A 17,856-nucleotide genomic window follows, 5' to 3' on the forward strand; every position below is an offset into this window, starting at 1 on the left:
GCAGCTCCACCCCAGTGCCAGGCCCTGTGCACCCCAAAACGAGCCAGAAAAGCGAGGCAGGGCACTGGGGTGACCCTGGCTGTGCTGCCTGTGCCTTCCCTGGGTTTGGGATTCCAGCAGGGCAGGTTGTTCCCAGTGCCATCTGACCCATCCATCTGGATTTATCTGCCCAACTAATCCAGAGCTGTGCAAGGCACCCCAGGAGCTCCAGCCACAGGGAGGCCTGGCTGCTTTTGCCTTCCTGGCTGTATTTTGGGAATAAATTAAAAAAAAAAAAAAAAAAAAAGAAAAAAAGAAGAAAAAAAAAAAAAGAAAAAAGAAAAAAAAAAGATGGATTGATGGCACAAAATGCCCCAGAACTAAGCATGATGTGAGTGGGACTCATGGGCAGTCTGAGCCCCATTTCCCTCTCTGGGACTGCTCTGAACTCCACACAGAGTTGTGGCTGTTCTGCATTTGCCTCTCAGCAGTGCAATCCACAGCCCAGACACGCTGTGTTCTGCAGGGGGGAGGAGGGAGGGAAGCAGCTCCCTGGGCAGCACCCTGAGCTCAGCCGGTCAGGCAGAGGCTGCGGGAGTGTCCCATGGCCCCTGGAGGTGGCACCCAGCCCCTGGTGCCCACAACTGCCCTGGGGTACCCCAGCTGGGCTGGGCATCATGGGGCTGATGGAAAAGGGAGGAACCACGAGAGATCTGGGAGAGGGACACGGGCACAGAGCCATGAGGGACTGAAAACTTCATCTGGTGACTGTCACCTCCAAAGGGGAAAGTCTCCACAAGCAGCAGCAGCTGCAGCATTTCTGGGAGAGCTGGGGGTGCTGCCCTGGAGAGGAGAAGGCTCCAGGGAGAGCTCAGAGCCCTTGCAGGGCCTGAAGGGGCTCCAGGAGAGCTGCAGAGGGACTGGGGCCAAGGATGGAGGGACAGGAGGCAGGGAATGGCTGCCAGTGGCAGAGGGCAGGGCTGGATGGGATCTTGGCAATTGGGAATTGTTCCCTGGCAGGGTGGGCAGGGGCTGGGCTGGAATTGCCAGAGCAGCTGTGGCTGCCCCTGGAGCCCTGGCAGTGCCCAAGGCCAGGCTGGACATTGGGGCTGGCAGCACCTGGCACAGTGGGAGGTGGCCCTGGGCTGCAATGAGCTGGCATTGAAGATCCCTTCCCACCCAAACCACTCTGGCATTCCCATTCCTCAATCCAGGATGGAAACCAGCAGCAAAAACCATTGCAGCAAATGGAGAAAGGAAAGGAAAGAATGATTTCCTGCATGGTTCCAGGTGCCCCCAGTGCCATTTGCCACAGGGGGTTTGTAGCCTGGCAAGGCCTGGTTGGAGAGGTTTGGGCTCTGCCAGGGTGCCCAGAGCAGCTGTGGCTGCCCCTGGAGCCCTGGCAGTGCCCCAGGCCAGGCTGGATGGTGTTTGGAGCACCTGGGAGGTGTCCCTGCCATGGCAAGGAATAAAACTGGCTGAGCTTTAAGATCCCTTCCAACCCAACCCCTTCTATTTCCATGATAATTTTCCGGGTGAATAATTCATCAGTGAACATCTGCCACCTCCAGCTCAGCAGAAAACGCTGCCCTGGGCTGGGTCCCCTCCCTGCCTGTCCCTGCCCCAGCCACAGCTCCAGCCTGGGGTGGCATCAGAGCAGGGACACCCCCATTATCTCCTCAGGTGGCTTTAATTGCTTTAATTGTTTTAATTACTCTCCCTGGGGGCCACCCCAGAGGGATGGATGGGGCGGTTCAGGGTGACTTTGGGGAGCCCAGGAAAAGCCAAGCAGCACTCACTGAAGGTGGCTGTGACCCCTGCATTCCCGAATTAAACGGGATTTAACCCCAGGGTTGGGCACAGGACCCTCCTGGGGTCACCAAGTGTTTGGCACCATGAGAAGGGAGGACCCCTCAGTGCCACCCAGGTCTGGGTGGTGGGGACAGAGGCGCCACCCTGGCTCCGGCCATCCCTGTGCTTCCAGGGGCTCCCCAGCATCTTTTATTCCCTCTAATGCATGGCCTCCCTTGTTTTTTATTTTATTCCTGGGATTAACACATCGGGCAGCAGCCGGGCTGGCTCCCGCTCAAAAGAGGAGGGGAAAGCGTTTACATAATTCATTTAAATGAGGCACCCGAGGAAACCCAAATTGGGCTTGCAGCATGTTTACAGAGCCACGCAGAGCTCCGCCATCCGCATCTGGAGCCGTTAATGCCTCCCAGACGGAGCACAGGGCATGGATAATTAATTAATTGTGGAGCAGAGCCCTTGCCCAGCCCCCAAAGAGAGCGCGGGGGCCGCGGGCGCTGCTCCCCTGGGGTGGGGTTGGGGGGGGAATTTATATCCCGGGGCTTTTCTCCTTCCCAAAATGTTCCTTGGAGGTGCTGGGGGTGGTGGGGTTGAAGCCGTGGGAGGAACGAGCCGAGCTGGGCTGGAAAATCCCTGCCCGGAGGGGTTTGAGGGGAGGAGGAGGCCGGCGGGGGCTCCTGGGGGTGATGATGGGGCTGAGCCCTGCCCGGGGAGGGGAACGAGGGGACACGAGAGGGGACACGGGGACCCTTGGAGGGGACACGGGGACCCCGCAGAGGGGACACGGGGACCCTTGGAGGGGACACAGGGACCCCGCAGAGGGGACAAAACCCTGTAAGGGGAGAGGACACGGGGACATCTCGGAGGGGACACAGGGACCCTTGAAGGGGACAAAACCCTGAAGCGGGTATGGGACACGGGTACCCCTCAAAAGGGACATTGGGACCCCTTGGAGGGGACAACCCCCCTGCAGCGGGCAGGGGACACAGGGACCCCGTGACATGGGGACATGGGGACCTCTCGGAGGGGACAAAACCCTGCAGGGGTGGGGGACACAGGGACACTTCGAGGGGACACAGGGATACTTGGAGGGGACACAGGGATACTTTGAGGGGACAACCCCCCCTGCAGCGGGGAGGGGACACAGGGACCTCTCAGAGGGGACACTGGGGCCCCTCGGAGGGGGCACGGGGACCCCTCAGAGGGGACAAAACCCTGAAGAGGGAGGGGACAAAACCCTGCAGCAGGTAGGGGACATGGGGACCCCTTGGAGGGGACAAAACCCTGTAAGGGGGGGGACACAGGGACCCTTGGAGGGGACAACCCCCCTACAACGGGGAGCAAAGGCCCTGCCCCACTCAGCCCCAAACATCCCTGTTCTGTAGGATCAGGCAGCCCCTGATCCAAGCGGGGGGGGTCCTGTGAGACACCAGGGGTGCCCCTGGACCCTGCCCTGCGCTCAGCCCCTCCTGCCCTCGGGAATCTCTCCCTGAGGATCCCTCAGGGGCTGGAATTGCTCCCTGGGGATCCCTCAGGGGCTGGAATTGCTCCCTGGGATCCCTCAGGGGCTGGAATCTCTCCCTGGGGTGCTCCAGCTGCAGCACCCAGAGGCAGCTCCAGCCCCAAACCCTGCCCTGATCCCGGGGGGCTCTGGGGACGCTGAGAAGGAGCCCCCAGCCCTGCACAGGGACACGGGGACGCCTCAACCTTCATCTGCAGCCCCCTGCAGCTGGGATTGACTGCTCAGCCCTCCCACTGCTCTCGGAGCTGCTGTCTCTACCTTCAGCACCACTTTGAAGAGCAAAGGAGGGATGGGAAGACAAGGAGGAAAAAAAAATAAAAAAAATTTGAAAACCTCCAGCTTGAACCCTGCTGCTGGAGAAACATCTGTATCTATAAATATCTGTGCTGGGAGTGGGAACAGGCTGTATCTGTATTTGCAGCAGCTCCCGAGGCAGCAGCAGCAGCAGCAGCCCCAGCTCACCCCGCTCCAGCTCCCGCACATGCTCCCGAACGCGCTCCGGGCTCCGCAGCCTGCCCGGGGATTCTGGGGACAAACCCCCCAAACTGGTCTCTAATCAAGCAGGAATCAAGCAGGGGAAGCTGTGCTCGTGTGGGCAGCGCGTTCCCAGCGCGGGGAGCGGCGGCCCTGGGGTCACTGGGGCTCTGCGGGACAGCGGGGCTGTCCTTGCTGGGACACGATGTCCTGCTGCTGTCCCCACCCCGCTGTCACTCTGGCAGCGACCTCGTCCATCCTTCTAGACTGGATTGTGTGTGCTCAGAGAAACCCGGATCACAGTCTCAAATCCCAAGCCCAAATCCCAATCCCATATCCCAGTCCCACATCCCAATCCTGTATCACAATCCCATATCCCAATTCTGTATCACAATCCCATATCCCAATTCTGTATCCCAATCCCGTATCTCAATCCCATATTCCAATCCTGTCTCCCAATCCTATATCCCAGTCCCATATCCCAATCCCATATCCCAGTCGCATATCCCAGTCCTATATCCCAATCCTGTATTCCAATCCCATATCCCAGTCCCGTATCCCAGTCCCATATCATGGTTTGGGATAGAAGGGACACACCGGGCACCGAGAGCTCCTCAGCACAGGGGGTCCAGGGGGTCACCCCGCGTTGCTCTGTCCCCCTGAGGTCAATCCCATCCTTTCCCTGCATTCCCAGGCTTCTCAAGAGCTTCCCGGGACTCTCCCATTCCCAGCAAACCCCATCCAGGTCAATCCCACAATCCTGGGGCTGCTCTGGGGCCACCCTGCACCAGGACACTCCATTCTGGGGGGACACTGAGCTGTGGGGGGACACTCCAGTGTGGGGGGACACTGCTGTGGGGGGACACTGAGCTGTGGGGGGACACTCTGCTATGGGGGGAAACTCTGGTGTGGGGGGACGCTCCAGTGTGGGGGGTACACTCAGCTGTGGGGGGACACTCTGGTGTGTGGGGGACACTCTGGTCTTTGGGGACACTCTGCTATGGGGGGGACACTCCACTGTGGGGTGGCCCTGCCTGGCTGCTCTTGGGGCCGTTTCTCCATCCCACACCTCAAAGCTGTTCTTTTTCTCATCCCAACACATCCATTGTCACTTTCCCTTGGATCAGGGCCGTAAATCCTCCAGGATTCCCTCATTTGGCTCCAGGAGGGAGCCCTGGAGCCCCCCAGCTCCAAAGATCCCCAAGGGCTGAGTGAGGACTGGAAACCTTTTCCTGACAGAACTCTGCCTCTTCTCACCAGATCCCATTTCCCCATTTTTTCTGGCTTCCCTCCTCCCAAAATCCCTCTCCGTGCTTCCCATGGAGTGTAAGGGCTGTAGGGTGGTTTTATTCCCATTGCAGGGATCCTACAGCTCCAACAGCAAAATCCTGGGACACACCATTGTGCCAGCTTTGCAAGGATTCATCCCAGATCCTGGAGATCCCCATGCCAGGAGCATCCTCCCCTTGGCACGTAGGGCCTGGGCAGGTGGGAAATCCTTGGGATCACACGCAACCCTTGGGATCACACATAGGGCCTGGCAGATGGGGAACCTCTGGGATCCCATGTAGGGCCCAGGAAGGTGGGAAACCCTTGGGATCACATGGAAACCCTTGGGATCACATGGAAACCCTTGGGATCACATGGAAACTCTTGGGATGACATGGAAACCCTTGGGACCACACAGCTGATGGGAAACCCCTGGGATCACACGGAAACCCTTGGGATCACACGTAGGGTCCAGGAAGGTGGGAAATGCTTTGGATCACATGGAAACCCTTGGGATCACATGGAAACCCTTGGGATCACATGGAAACCCTTGGGATCACACAGAAACCCTTGGGATCACACGGAAACCCTTGGGATCACACGGAAACTCTTGGGATCACATGTAGGGCCCAGGCAGATGGGGAGCCCTTGGGATCCCACGTAGGGCCCGGGCAGGTGGGGAACCCTTGGGATCACCCCAAAGGCAGCACTTTGGGAAGCACAGGGCTGCTCTCACATCCCCTCCTCTGCAGGTCCCCTCCACAGCACCAGAGCTGTGCTTTTTTCCCTTTTCCCCCTTCTTTTCTCCTCCCCATCTCCCTGTAACAACCAGGGCTTTTCAGGAGCCGCCTCCCTCCCCTTTTCCTCCTGACCCATTCCCGCTGTCCTTCCTGCGGGATGTGCCGGTCCCCACGTCCCGCGGGAGGGACTGAATGCAGCACAGAGAACATTTCCTTCCCTTTGTGCCGATTCCAGCAGGGAATTCCAGTGCCAGGCACAAACAGCTCATCCCCAGGGGGCTGAGGCAGGAATTCCCTGTCCTGGGACTGTGGGGTTTTTGTGGGGTGCTGTGGATGGAGTGGAAGAGCTTTTCCAGGCTAAGGGATCCTGTGGTGGAGGTGTGGCAGTGGGTACAGGCTGCTCAGGGGCTGCTCCAGCACCGCCCTGAGCTGTCCCTGTTGGTGTCTGGGGAGGGGACAGGGTGGGCTCATCGAGGTCCCACAGTCCCTGCTGGGCTGGAAAGGGGGATTGGTTCCTGCAGGGATGGAGGTGGCTCCGTGAGCCCTGGGGTTTGTCCCCAAATGGCAGCAGTGCTGTCACAATGCAATCACCTGTGCCAGCCTTTCCCCACCCTTCCCAGCGACCTGCAAAGCTCCTGGTGGCTGCCAGTCCTGTCCCCATCCCCGTCCCTGTCCCTGTCCCTGTCTCCAGAGCTCTCTGGGGACAGTTGCACTCCAGAACAACATTGGGGAACTGTTGGGGAAGATGAACCAGGAAAGCCTTATAAATATGATTGCCTGGCAAAAGATTCTGAGAATATGGAAACTCTAAGTGAGATTGAAATGAAAGCAAGCTTTGAGATCCCTCAGTTCCTGAACAACTGGAAAACAATGGCATGGCCAGCTGAAGGTGATCCCCTTTTGATCAAACAATCCCCTCTGCTTGCAGACAGGCCCAAGGCTCAGAGCAGACCCTGCCAGCTTGGCAGAAGGGCCCAAAGAGGAGTTTTTAGGGTTTAAAATGTAACCCAGTGTGGTAATGGAATGATTCTTACAGGCTGTATGGAAATGCTGTAGGATTTGTGTCTTGGACTAGATTGGTTAGTGAGAATTAGAATATTCAGCACAGAAGAAGATTTATGGCATTGTAATGGGAACCTCGCTCTCTTACCTTTTTTACTCCCTTACTCTCTCATCTTCTCTCCCCCTCTCTTCTCTCAGCCCTGCTCTGAGCTGTGGCTGGCAGCTCCCAGCAGGGCCCTGCACCCAGGCCCTTTGCAATAAACCCCAAGTTCCAGCCCTGGCTGCAGAGATCTCTGCTCTCCATCCATCCTGACTGTGCCACCCCCCCGAGGCTCCTACAGGGAATGAAATCCCTCAGCCCCTTCCATCCTCTCCCCTTCCCGTCCACATCCCTTTGGCTAAAAGGACACAATGACCCACAAATCCAGCACTGACCCCTCCTCAAGCCTCACACCCCAGCCTCACCCCAAATCCCAGCACGGCTCCACCAGCCCAGCCCTGTTAAGGGGGGTCTGTACCCCATAAAAGGGAGTTCAAGAGCCTGGAGAAGTGACCACTGCCACAGAGGGACCCAGCCCGGTGACAAGCTGGCATTTGTGGCACTCAAAGCCACACTGGACACCCCTCACTGTGGTGTGGCTCACCCTGGAGGGGGGGAATGCACTGAACCCTTCACTGAACATGTGGGGTCATCGCTGCACAGGGCTTCAGTCCCATCCCAGCCTCTGAATCAGAGAGAAATAGAAAGAAAAAATCTTGGAATCAATCACAAAATCACAGAATCCCAGAGTCACAGAAGGGTTTGGGTGGGAAGGGACCTGAAATCCCCTCCAGTGCCACCCCTGCCATGGCAGTGACACCTCCCACTGTGCCAGGGGCTGCCAGCCCCAATGTCCAGCCTGGCCTTGGGCACTGCCAGGGCTCCAGGGGCAGCCCCAGCTGCTCTGGCAATTCCAGCCCAGCCCCTGCCCACCCTGCCAGGGAACAATTCCCAATTGCCAAGATCCCATCCAGCCCTGCCCTCTGCCACTGGCAGCCATTCCCTGCCTCCTGTCCCTCCATCCTTGGCCCCAGTCCCTCTGCAGCTCTCCTGGAGCCCCTTCAGGCCCTGCAAGGGCTCTGAGCTCTCCCTGGAGCCTTCTCCTCTCCAGGGGAGCACCCCCAGCTCTCCCAGCCTGGCTCCAGCTCTGCAGCAGCTCCATGGCTCTTCCCTTTCCCAGTGCAAAGCAGCGACCCTCGATGTGCAGAAGGATTGGGCTGGGGCAGGAATGCAGATTGATCCCTGTGCATTTGTGTCAACAATTGTCCCTTTGTGCCCTGCCATCTTCCCCGGGGCTCGGGAGAGGGGGAGCTCCGGGCTGTGCCAGGGAGGACCGGCCTTGGTGTCCCTGCAGTCGCTGCTCCTGCAAGGCTGCAGGGGGATTTGTGGGATTTAAGGGCTCAGCACCAAAGGGCTGGAGGATTTTCAAGCTTCGTTTTGTTGCTTCTGGTGAATAAAGCTGGGAATTGAGGAGAGCCGAGTGCTGGTTCTGCCCTGGCAGGGATGCCCCGAGTTCCCACCCCTGGCCCAAAGCAGAGGGGCCCACGGTCCCTCCTGGGCTGACCTGGCTGCTCCTGCTGCCAGCCTTGTCCCTCTCCATCGACGCCACATTGCTTTTCCTCCCGCATTTCAGGGGAGGAGAACTCTGCCAGATTGCTTAGGCCCGTGCAAACCCAGATTTGTGTGTGAGAGCTCACCCAAGCCCCCAGCCCTCCTGTGCTGGGGTGCAGCCCGAGGGATGCCCTTGGGCTGGGGGGCTGAGTGCCAGCAGCAGGGGGACACTGTCCATGTGTCAGCCTTCACCCCTCCTTCGTCCCCTGCTGCAGCCCCGGGCAGGGCTCTGGGGGTGCTGAGGGGGCTGGGGGTGCTGGGGGCTCTGGGGGTGCTGGGGGTGCTGGAGCTGCTCGGGGCCCTGGGGTGCTGAGGGTGCTGGAGAAGATTGGGGGTGCTGGGGACGCTGGGGGCTCTGGAGGTGCTGGGGGTGCTGGAGATGATTGGGGGTGCTCGGGGCGCTGGGGGGTGCTGGGGGCTCTGGAGGTGCTGGGGGTGCTGGAAGTGCTGGGGATGCTGGAGATGATTGGGGGTGCTGGGGGTGCTGGAAATTTTGGGAGTGCTGGAGGTGCTGGGGTCATTGGGGTCATTGGGGGAGCTGGGGTCACTGGGGTCACTGGGGGTGCTGGGGTCACTGGAGGTGCTGGGGTTACTGGGGGTGCTGGGGTCATTGGGGGTGCTGGGGTCAGTGGGGGTGCTGGGGTCACTGGGGTCACTGGGGTCACTGGGGGTGCTGGGGTCACTGGGGTCACTGGGGTCACTGGGGTCACTGGGGGTGCTGGGGTCACTGGGGTCACTGGGGGTGCTGGGGTTACTGGAGGTGCTGGGGTTATTGGGGGAGCTGGGGTCACTGGGGGAGCTGGGGTTACTGGGGTCACTGGAGGTGCTGGGGTCACTGGGGGAGCTGGGGTCATTGGGGGTGCTGGGGTTACTGGAGGTGCTGGGGTCACTGGGGGTGCTGGGGTCACTGGGGTCACTGGAGGTGCTGGGGTCACTGGGGTCACTGGGGTCATTGGGGGTGCTGGGGTCACTGGGGGAGCTGGGGGTGCCTCCCCCCCTCTCCGAAGCAGCTGGGGCTGCATGAGCGAGGCTCAGCTGACGGCGAGCAGCGGCAGTGGGGACAGTGGGAGCGGGGCTGCGCATCCCCCGCTGCCAGCGCGGCTGCCGAGGCTGGGAAAGGAGCAGAAATTCCTTTTTTTTTCCCCCAGGAGATAAAGGTAGGGGAACGAAGGGGAAGGTGGATGTTTCAGAGAGGGACAGGGCAAGGAATCTGCTGGAAGAGTCTCCTCGCTGCCGGGGGTGCCCGGGTCCTGTCCCCCGGCTCCCCGGGGACAGCAGCTGCTCGGGCAGCGCCCCCGTTCTCACAGCCCTGCGCTGTGCGTGTCACGGGGATATCGAAAATAAAGGAGCAGCTCGGGGGAGCTGCAGCCTGGACGTGGCCGCGGTCACATTCACGTTCCTCAGCCCGGCCAGCGGTGGGGCTGGTCCGGCCCGGCCAGGGGGAGCATCCCCAGCCTGGGAAGGAGCGCCCTGAGCACACCCACAGAGCTTCCGCGGCTGGAGCAGCTTCTGGAGGTGCCCGGGCCACACCAGGGCTGCAGCAGGCACAGGACGGGCGGGTCCTCTCCTGGTTGTGCCGTCCTGGAGTTTTCCTGATGCTTCCCGCAGGATCTGTAACCCACTGAGCCCAGGAGGAGCCCAAATAAATCACTCCTGACAGACCTTTCCCTCTCTGGGCATTAAATCCTGCTGAGGTGTCGCAGACATCTTTTATGGAAAATCCTTTCCTTAGGATTGTTCCTCCTGAGAAGCTGAGAGGCCTCAGGAACAAAATGTACCCAATGGTTATCTGCTGCTGTGGAAGGCAACAGGGGCATCTGGGATTGGCTCATGTGGTTGTTTCTGATTAATGGCCAATCACAGTCAGCTGGCTCAGACTCTCTGTTCGAGCCACAAACCTTTGTTATCATTGTTTCTTTCTTTTTCTATTCTTAGCCAGCCTTCTGATGAAATCCTTTCTTCTATTCTTTTAGTATAGTTTTAATATAATATATATCATAAAATAATAAATCAGCCTTCTGAAACATGGAGTCAGATCCTCATCTCTTCCCTCATCCTGGGACCCCTGTGAACACGGTCACACAGAGAATCAAACCCCTGCAGCCCCGGGGATGCTGATGCTGATCCCCCTCAGGCTCATCCCCTGTGCTGCTGGAGCCGTGTCCCGCCCGTCCCTCCCTGCAGGGACCATTCCCAGCTCCGTGGGTGCCTCTGCCCTGTCCCCAACACCCTCGTGGAACAGCCTGGTGCCTTCCTGTGTCTTCCAGTGATTCTGCTGTTTGCAGGGCCCCAGGCTGACAGCTGATCCCATCTGAGTCGCGCTCAGCGTGTGATCGGCTCTGAACCCCAGCGCTGCCGCTCTGAGCTTCCCTGGCTCCTTGTGCTCTGCTGGCTGCATCCCACAGGGACAGGGCTGGATGGGATCTTGGGAATTGGGAATTGTTCCCTGGCAGGGTGGGCAGGGGCTGGGCTGGAATTGCCAGAGCAGCTGTGGCTGCCCCTGGAGCCCTGGCAGTGCCCCAGGCCAGGCTGGACATTGGGGCTGGCAGCACCTGGCACAGTGGGAGGTGGCCCTGCCATGGCAGGGGTGGCACTGGAGGGGATTTCAGGTCCTTTCCCACCCAAACCCTTCTGTGAATCCATGACTCTTTCCCGTTTCCAAAGGCAGAGTCTCAGCAGAGCAAATCACAAGATCCAGCCCCAGAAGGAACCTCCTGGAGCTCTCAGCATCAGCCACAGAGCAGCAGCTCCCAGACCCAATATTCCTGCCCTGGCATTGCTTTTAAGTGAGGATGAGATGGATCCTAGTACGGTTTTGAAAAATGGTGCAAGTGGGCAGGAAGGATTGCTGGAGCTCATTTGCAGCTGTGGACATTGGGAAAGGAGGTGGATGTGGCCACAACTGAGCTGCTCCCCTTCCTGGGAACACCCTGAATCCCTGAGCTGTTCCCGTTCCCAGGAACTCCTGAATCCCTGGGACACCCCAAATCCCTGAGCTGTTCCTGTTCCCAGGAACTCCTGAATCCCTGAGCTGTTCCCCCATTCCCAGGGAACTCTTGAATCCCTGAACTGTTCCTGGGAACACCCCAAATCCCTGAGCTATTCCCCTTCCCAGGAACACCCCGAATCTCTGTGCTGTTCCCAGGAATTCCCTGAATCCCTGAGCTGCTCCCATTTCCAGGAACACCCTGAAATCCTGAACTGTTCCCATTCCTGGTAACACCCCAAATCCCTGAGCTGTTCCCATGAACACCCATATCCCTGACCTGTTCCTAGGAATTCCCTGAATCCCTGAACTGTTCCCCCCTTCTCAGGAACCCCTGAATCCCAAACTATTCCCGTTCCCAGGGAACCCCTAAATCCCTGAGCTGTTCCCAGGGACCTCCTGGATCCCTGAGCTGTTCCCCTTCTCAGGAACATCCTGAATCCCTGAGTTGTTCCCAGGAACACCCCAAATCCCTGAGCTGTTCCCAGGAAGACCCCAAATCCCTGAGTTGTTCCTAGCAATTCCCTGAATCCCTGAGCTGTTCCCATTCCCAGGAATTTCCTGAATCCCTGAGCCTTTCCCATTCTCGGGAACACCCTGAAACCCTGAACTGTTCCCCTTTCTCAGGAACACCCCAAATCCCTGACCTGTTCCTAGGAATTCCCCAAATCCCTGACCTGTTCCTAGGAATTCCCTGAATCCCTGAGCTGTTCCCCCCTTCCCAGGAACCCCTGAACTATTCCCATTCCCAGGAATTCCTTGAATCCCTGAGCTGTTCCCATTCCCAGGAACCCCTGAATCCCTCAGGAGAGCTCCCATGGCCAGACTGTCCATCCTGATGGCACAAAGAACCTGCCAGGCTTTCCTATGGTCTATCTCCAGTTGAAATCTAAATAATTTCAGTATTTTGCCCCTTTTTTTTTCCTTTGCTTCCGAGGAAATCTGGCTGCAGGATCTTTGTTCCCCACGTATTTCCATGTTCTGAAGCACTTGGAATATAAAAATGGAGTGTGAATCATATCCTTGCTTTAAATAAAGCTCCTTCCATCCTTAAGGATGTGTTTGTCACTGACTGTGTGACTCCTGTGATTGAGCAGTGCTTAGAAGGAATAAAGCAGCCAATAATTATCCTGAAATTCCACCAAGGAGTGCTTTATTGAGGAAGAGATAATGAAAGAGGCAATGTTTGAGGAGAAGAAATAAAATTTTTTATTAAATCAAATTACAGAGCTGGAAAATAAAGACTGGATTTTAACCACAGCCTGGAGTTTGGCCTTGGACAGTGGAAAATGTGGAAAACCTGATTTTTTTCTCTCTATCCTATTTAATCTGAAGATGTTTGTGAGTCACCCCTGCCTCCCTTCCATCCTCTCCCAGCAGAGCTGTCACTGCACTGTCACAGCGGGACAATAAAAGTCACCTCCTCATCTGCCAGGGGGATGGACTGGGGAAATGATTTGTAGAACAGTGACAAAAAGGAAATGTTACCTTTCCCTGCTGCAGATCCCACCTTCACCCTGCTGCTTTCCTGCTTTTCCTTTGGGATGCTGTGCTGGGAGCCCTGGGAAGGGCTGGGTGACCCCGCACACTGCGGCCTTTGGTGGCCTTTGGTGGCCTTTGGTGGCCTTTTGTCCACTCCAAAACATCCCAACCCTTTCCAGGCAATAAAACATTTGGAGAGCTGGCTCTGGAGTCAGGGAAGTGTCTCCAGTGCCTGTGGGATGCAGGGCTCAGCTTCAGCAGGTTCATGGAGCCTCTGGGATCCGAGTTCTGGGAATCACAGCTGCAGGAGACCCTTCTGTACCATGCTCTGATGGGCAGAACCTGGTTTTTCCTTCACTTTCCCATTTTTTTCCTGAAAATTCCCTTCTTTGAGCTATTCCTGGCCCCTCTCTCCTCCTGAGGGTGAAGCAATCGGGCAGAACCTGGTTTTTCCTTCACTTTCCCATTTTTTCCTGAAAATTCCCTTCTTTGAGCTATTCCTGGCCCCTCTCTCCTCCTGAGGGTGAAGAAATTGGGCAGAGAAGGGGGATTTTGGTGGCACAGCTCACACGTTGTTTTGGGACCCTCTCCTGGGTCACAGGGGAGGGTCACAGTCCTGACAGCTCCTTTATCCAGGGAAGAAGTGGAGTCACCATCCCTGGAAGTGTTCAAAACCTGAGCAGACACTTCCTGCCATGCTTTAGGGGGAATGGTGGGACTCAAAGGTTGGACTTGATGACCCTGGAATGTCTTTTCCAGCCTTGATATGATTCTGAATGATCTGAACCAGGAAGAGGCTGGAACACTCCAGAACTTGCCCTAAAATATTCTGTCCCACCACATCTTCAGGAGCTCTAGGACAGGCAGGAATTCATTATGTCCCAAATATCCCTTCTTTCATATTCCCAAATAAATCTGATTTCCCCCCAGTGTTTGAAGGTCCAGCGTGGAGGACACCCAGCCATGGATGTTCAGCAGGGCCTGGGAGAACTGGTTGGAATAGGAATTGAAATTCCAGCAATCCCAGTGTGCAGAGCAGGGATGGACCACGGACACTGCTGGGGAAGGAGCAGCCTGGAGATCTCCTGAAACCTCCTGAGGACAGATGGGAGGTGCTCCACGACACAGGGAGTGTCCCAGACCCCAATTCCATGAGTGTCCCCTGGGAGAAGTTAAAACAACCCCAAGGAATGTATTGGAAACATCTGGAGCAGTGAGAAATGTCCCTGTCCCCAGGGGCTGGGGGGTGGCAGAGAGAATCCGTGGAAATCTGGGGTGGGTTCCTGGGAAGGAGAGGACATGGGGACCCTCTGGAGAGAGCAATCCGTGTGCAAACATATCCATAAATACGGGCACACATCCAGAAATGCGAACATACATCCACAAATATGGACACAGCCATGAATATGGAGACACATCCACTGATATGGACACACATCCACTGATACAGACACACATCCATTGATATGGACACACATCCATAAATATGGACACACATCCATGAACAAGGACATGGACATACATCCATAAATACAGACACACATCCATTGATATGGACACACATCCATTGATATGGACATGCATCCATAAACATGGACACACATCCATGAACAGGGACACACATCCATGAACATGGACACACATCCACTGATATGGACACACATCCATGAACATGGACACACATCCATTGATATGGACACACATCCATTGATATGGACACACATCCATGAATACAGACACACACGTGGAATGTGGACAGCTGTGCATGGACACAAACAAGCAGCCTGGCACCAGGAACCCCAGCAGGAACCTTCTTCCAGCAGCTCAAACATGGACACCAGCAAGGGACGAGTGACCCATCCCTCCACCAAGGGGACGGATGTGTGGAGAGCATCCAGACATGGAAAAGGCACAGACAAGGCCCTGATTTGGAGCATTTCCAGCAGCAGCAGGACCTGGGCAGGGGATGCTGTGCTTGACCTCTGGAACCAACCTGCTGAGACCCAGCTGTTTGTGTTGGCAGTGCCATGGCTCCTCCCAGGGCCACCACGTCCTTCCCAGGCCTCCTCCTGCCTTCCAGACTATGGGGTGGCTCCAGGAAATCTCCTTTTCATCCATGTCCATGTCTACTGAGTTATCCAGAGTTCCTGAGTTCTCCAGGGGTTCCTGAGTTCTCCTGAGTTCTCCTGAGTTGCCTGGGCTCTCCCACTCCCCTGGGCGGCTCAGCAGCTCTCTGGTGAGGGTGACAGCCAGGCTGTCCCAGCCAGTGCACACATGGCTCTCAGGACAGGCCCAACAAGGCCAATAATTGTCCACAAACCAGCAAAACCGAATCCATTCTTCCTCTGGCAATTTTGGGAAGCGGTTCTGAAGCCTCCACTGCTGCTCAGTGGTGAGGAAAAGCTTTGGAGTCTTGGAGAAGGTGAGGGGCTCATGACTGGAGGGCTCAGGCACCCTGTAGGGATAGGGACAGTCCTGCTCCTGTGGGAGGAGGCACTGGAGCACCTTCATGCCCCAAACCAGGGCAAATCTCTCTAAAAAATCTTCATTCTCCCCAGCTTGGTGGGAAGGAGCTGTGGGATGGGAATGGCTCCTCCTCTGCAGCAGACTCTGCTCCTGCACAGAAAATGGGGAAAAAACATGGATTTGAGGGACTCTTTTTCACCTTCCCATTCCCTGTCAGCAGCCCTGGAACAGCAGGTGTGGCAGAAAACAACCTTGGTTATGCACAGGGTCCCTATGAAGGTGATTCTGCTCTGTCACGTGCCACAGCCACCCTCATTTCAGTCACCCTGGGCTGGATTCCCCCATGGAAAGGACAGGGAGGAAAGCACGGAGCTGTTTTGCCAGAAGATGAACCGACAGCTCGCTGTGCCTCTCCACAGTCCATCTCCACATTTATCTTCCTCTCCCCATCCTGCTCTGCCCACGTGCAATCTGCTGCTCTGGAGCAATCCGGGCTTCCATGAAGCCCCTGGGGCGATGGGGAGGGAGCTGCTCTGCTTTGGGAGCCTCTTTTAGAGCTGGGTTCAAATCTCTGCTGCTCCTTTTCCCTTCTCAACTCGCCCCAGTCTCCAGGGAGATCAGGGGAACCTTTCCAGCTGGGGAGGAATTTTCCACCTAAACACTTTCCTGACCTGAAATCACTTCTTATCCTCCCAGCATTATTTCCATAGAAGGTGCCTTTTCCCTCAGCAACTAAAACCCTTGAGCTCAGCTTCCAGAAAAGAGAGATTTTATCCTGAACACTGAGCATCAAGGACGGGGTTTTTTTGCAAATAAAATTCCCCAGGATGTGTCCTGAGGGGCCCATCCCGGGAGTTTCCAGCCCCCCAGTGAAGGCTGGGAGCCAGCAGCACATCAGCTGCCTGCAGAGCTGCTCAGCTCCTTCAAACCACCAGCACAGAGCTGGAGAGCCAAGGAACTCTCCCAGGCCAGCCAGACTTGGCTGCCAGAGGGGGCTGAACTCATTCCTGGCGCTGCTGTTGGCAGCTCTGCTTCCCTGGGATCTGTGGATCCAGCCCTGGAAAGGCTGGGGCTGACTAATGGCAAACACGTGGGCACCTCCTTCCCCTTTCCTTTCCTTTCCTTTCCTTTCCTTTCCTTTCCTTTCCTTTCCTTTCCTTTCCTTTCCTTTCCTTTCCTTTCCTTTCCTTTCCTTTCCTTTCCTTTCCTTTCCTTTCCTTTCCTTTCCTTTCCTTTCCTTCCCTTCCCTTCCCTTCCCTTCCCTTCCCTTCCCTTCCCTTCCCTTCCCTTCCCTTCCCTTCCCTTCCCTTCCCTTCCCTTCCCTTCCCTTCCCTTCCCTTCCCTTCCCTTCCCTTCCCTTCCCTTCCCTTCCCTTCCCTTCCCTTCCCTTCCCTTCCCTTCCCTTCCCTTCCCTTCCCCCTTTTTCCCCCCCTTTTCCTCCTTTTTTCACCTTCCCCTTCCCACCAGGATGGAGGATCAGGACAAGGATGGAGGATCAGGACAGGGATGAAGGATCAGGACAGGGATGGAGGATCAGGAGAGGGATGAAGGATCAGGACAGGGATGGAGGATCAGGACAGGGATGGAGGATCAGGACAGGGATGGAGGATCAGGACAGGGATGCTCCATGCTCTCCTCAGCCCCAGCAGCTCAGCCTGGCAGGACCAGCTGGCCCTGCACAGGGCTTGGCAGCAAATGCCAGGATCCTGGGCTAAGAGGAGCCTTTTCCAGGCCAGATGGAGGCAGGGATGGTGGCTGGTGGTGCTGTGGGCTGCCAGAAGGGCAGGGATAATCCTGGAGAAGGTTTCCCTTTGGGCTGTGTGCCCCTGTATCCCCACCTGCAGCCAGCCAGGCCTTGCAGCAGGGGTGTCCTGGGAGCAGCTGGAAGGGTTTTCCTTGCACAGGGACATCTGCAGGGCCTCATTTGTGCCCACAGCCACAAGGACTGGAAGATTTCCAGGAAATCTGTTCCTACCCCAAGGAGTGCTGTGAAAAACCCCTGAGGAGCTGTGGGGGGCTGGTGGAGCAACTGGGGCCATCCAGGAGGGAAAACTGAGGTGTGAAACCAGGCCATGGCTTCCAGACAAGCCTTGGCAGCATTCAGGGGTTGGTTTTTTTTTGTGGATCCAGCAGGGAGGTGGATATTGTTAAACCTTTCCAGTGTGGAGTGATGGCAATGACCATTTCTGGAATAAAAAAAAAAAGGATTTTGCCCAATCCTTTGTCCCCTGGTAGCTTCCAGCATGAGCTGCTGGGTTTCAGATGCCTCATCCTGCAGAGCCAAATCCTCCTGGCAGAAGGTCTGTGACCTCAGGGACAGCATTCCCCCTCAAGGCCCCAAATCCCAAATCCATCTGCACAACCCTCTGTTGTCCACGGTTGGAATAATAAAATCATTGAGGTGGGAAAATCCCTCTGAGCTCAGTGAGGCCAACTGTTAACCCAGGCCTGCCAAGGCCAGAATCTCCAATCCTGG

Source organism: Molothrus ater, chromosome 24 (assembly GCF_012460135.2).
Source record: "Molothrus ater isolate BHLD 08-10-18 breed brown headed cowbird chromosome 24, BPBGC_Mater_1.1, whole genome shotgun sequence".
In the NCBI taxonomy this organism is placed as follows: Eukaryota; Metazoa; Chordata; class Aves; order Passeriformes; family Icteridae; genus Molothrus; species Molothrus ater.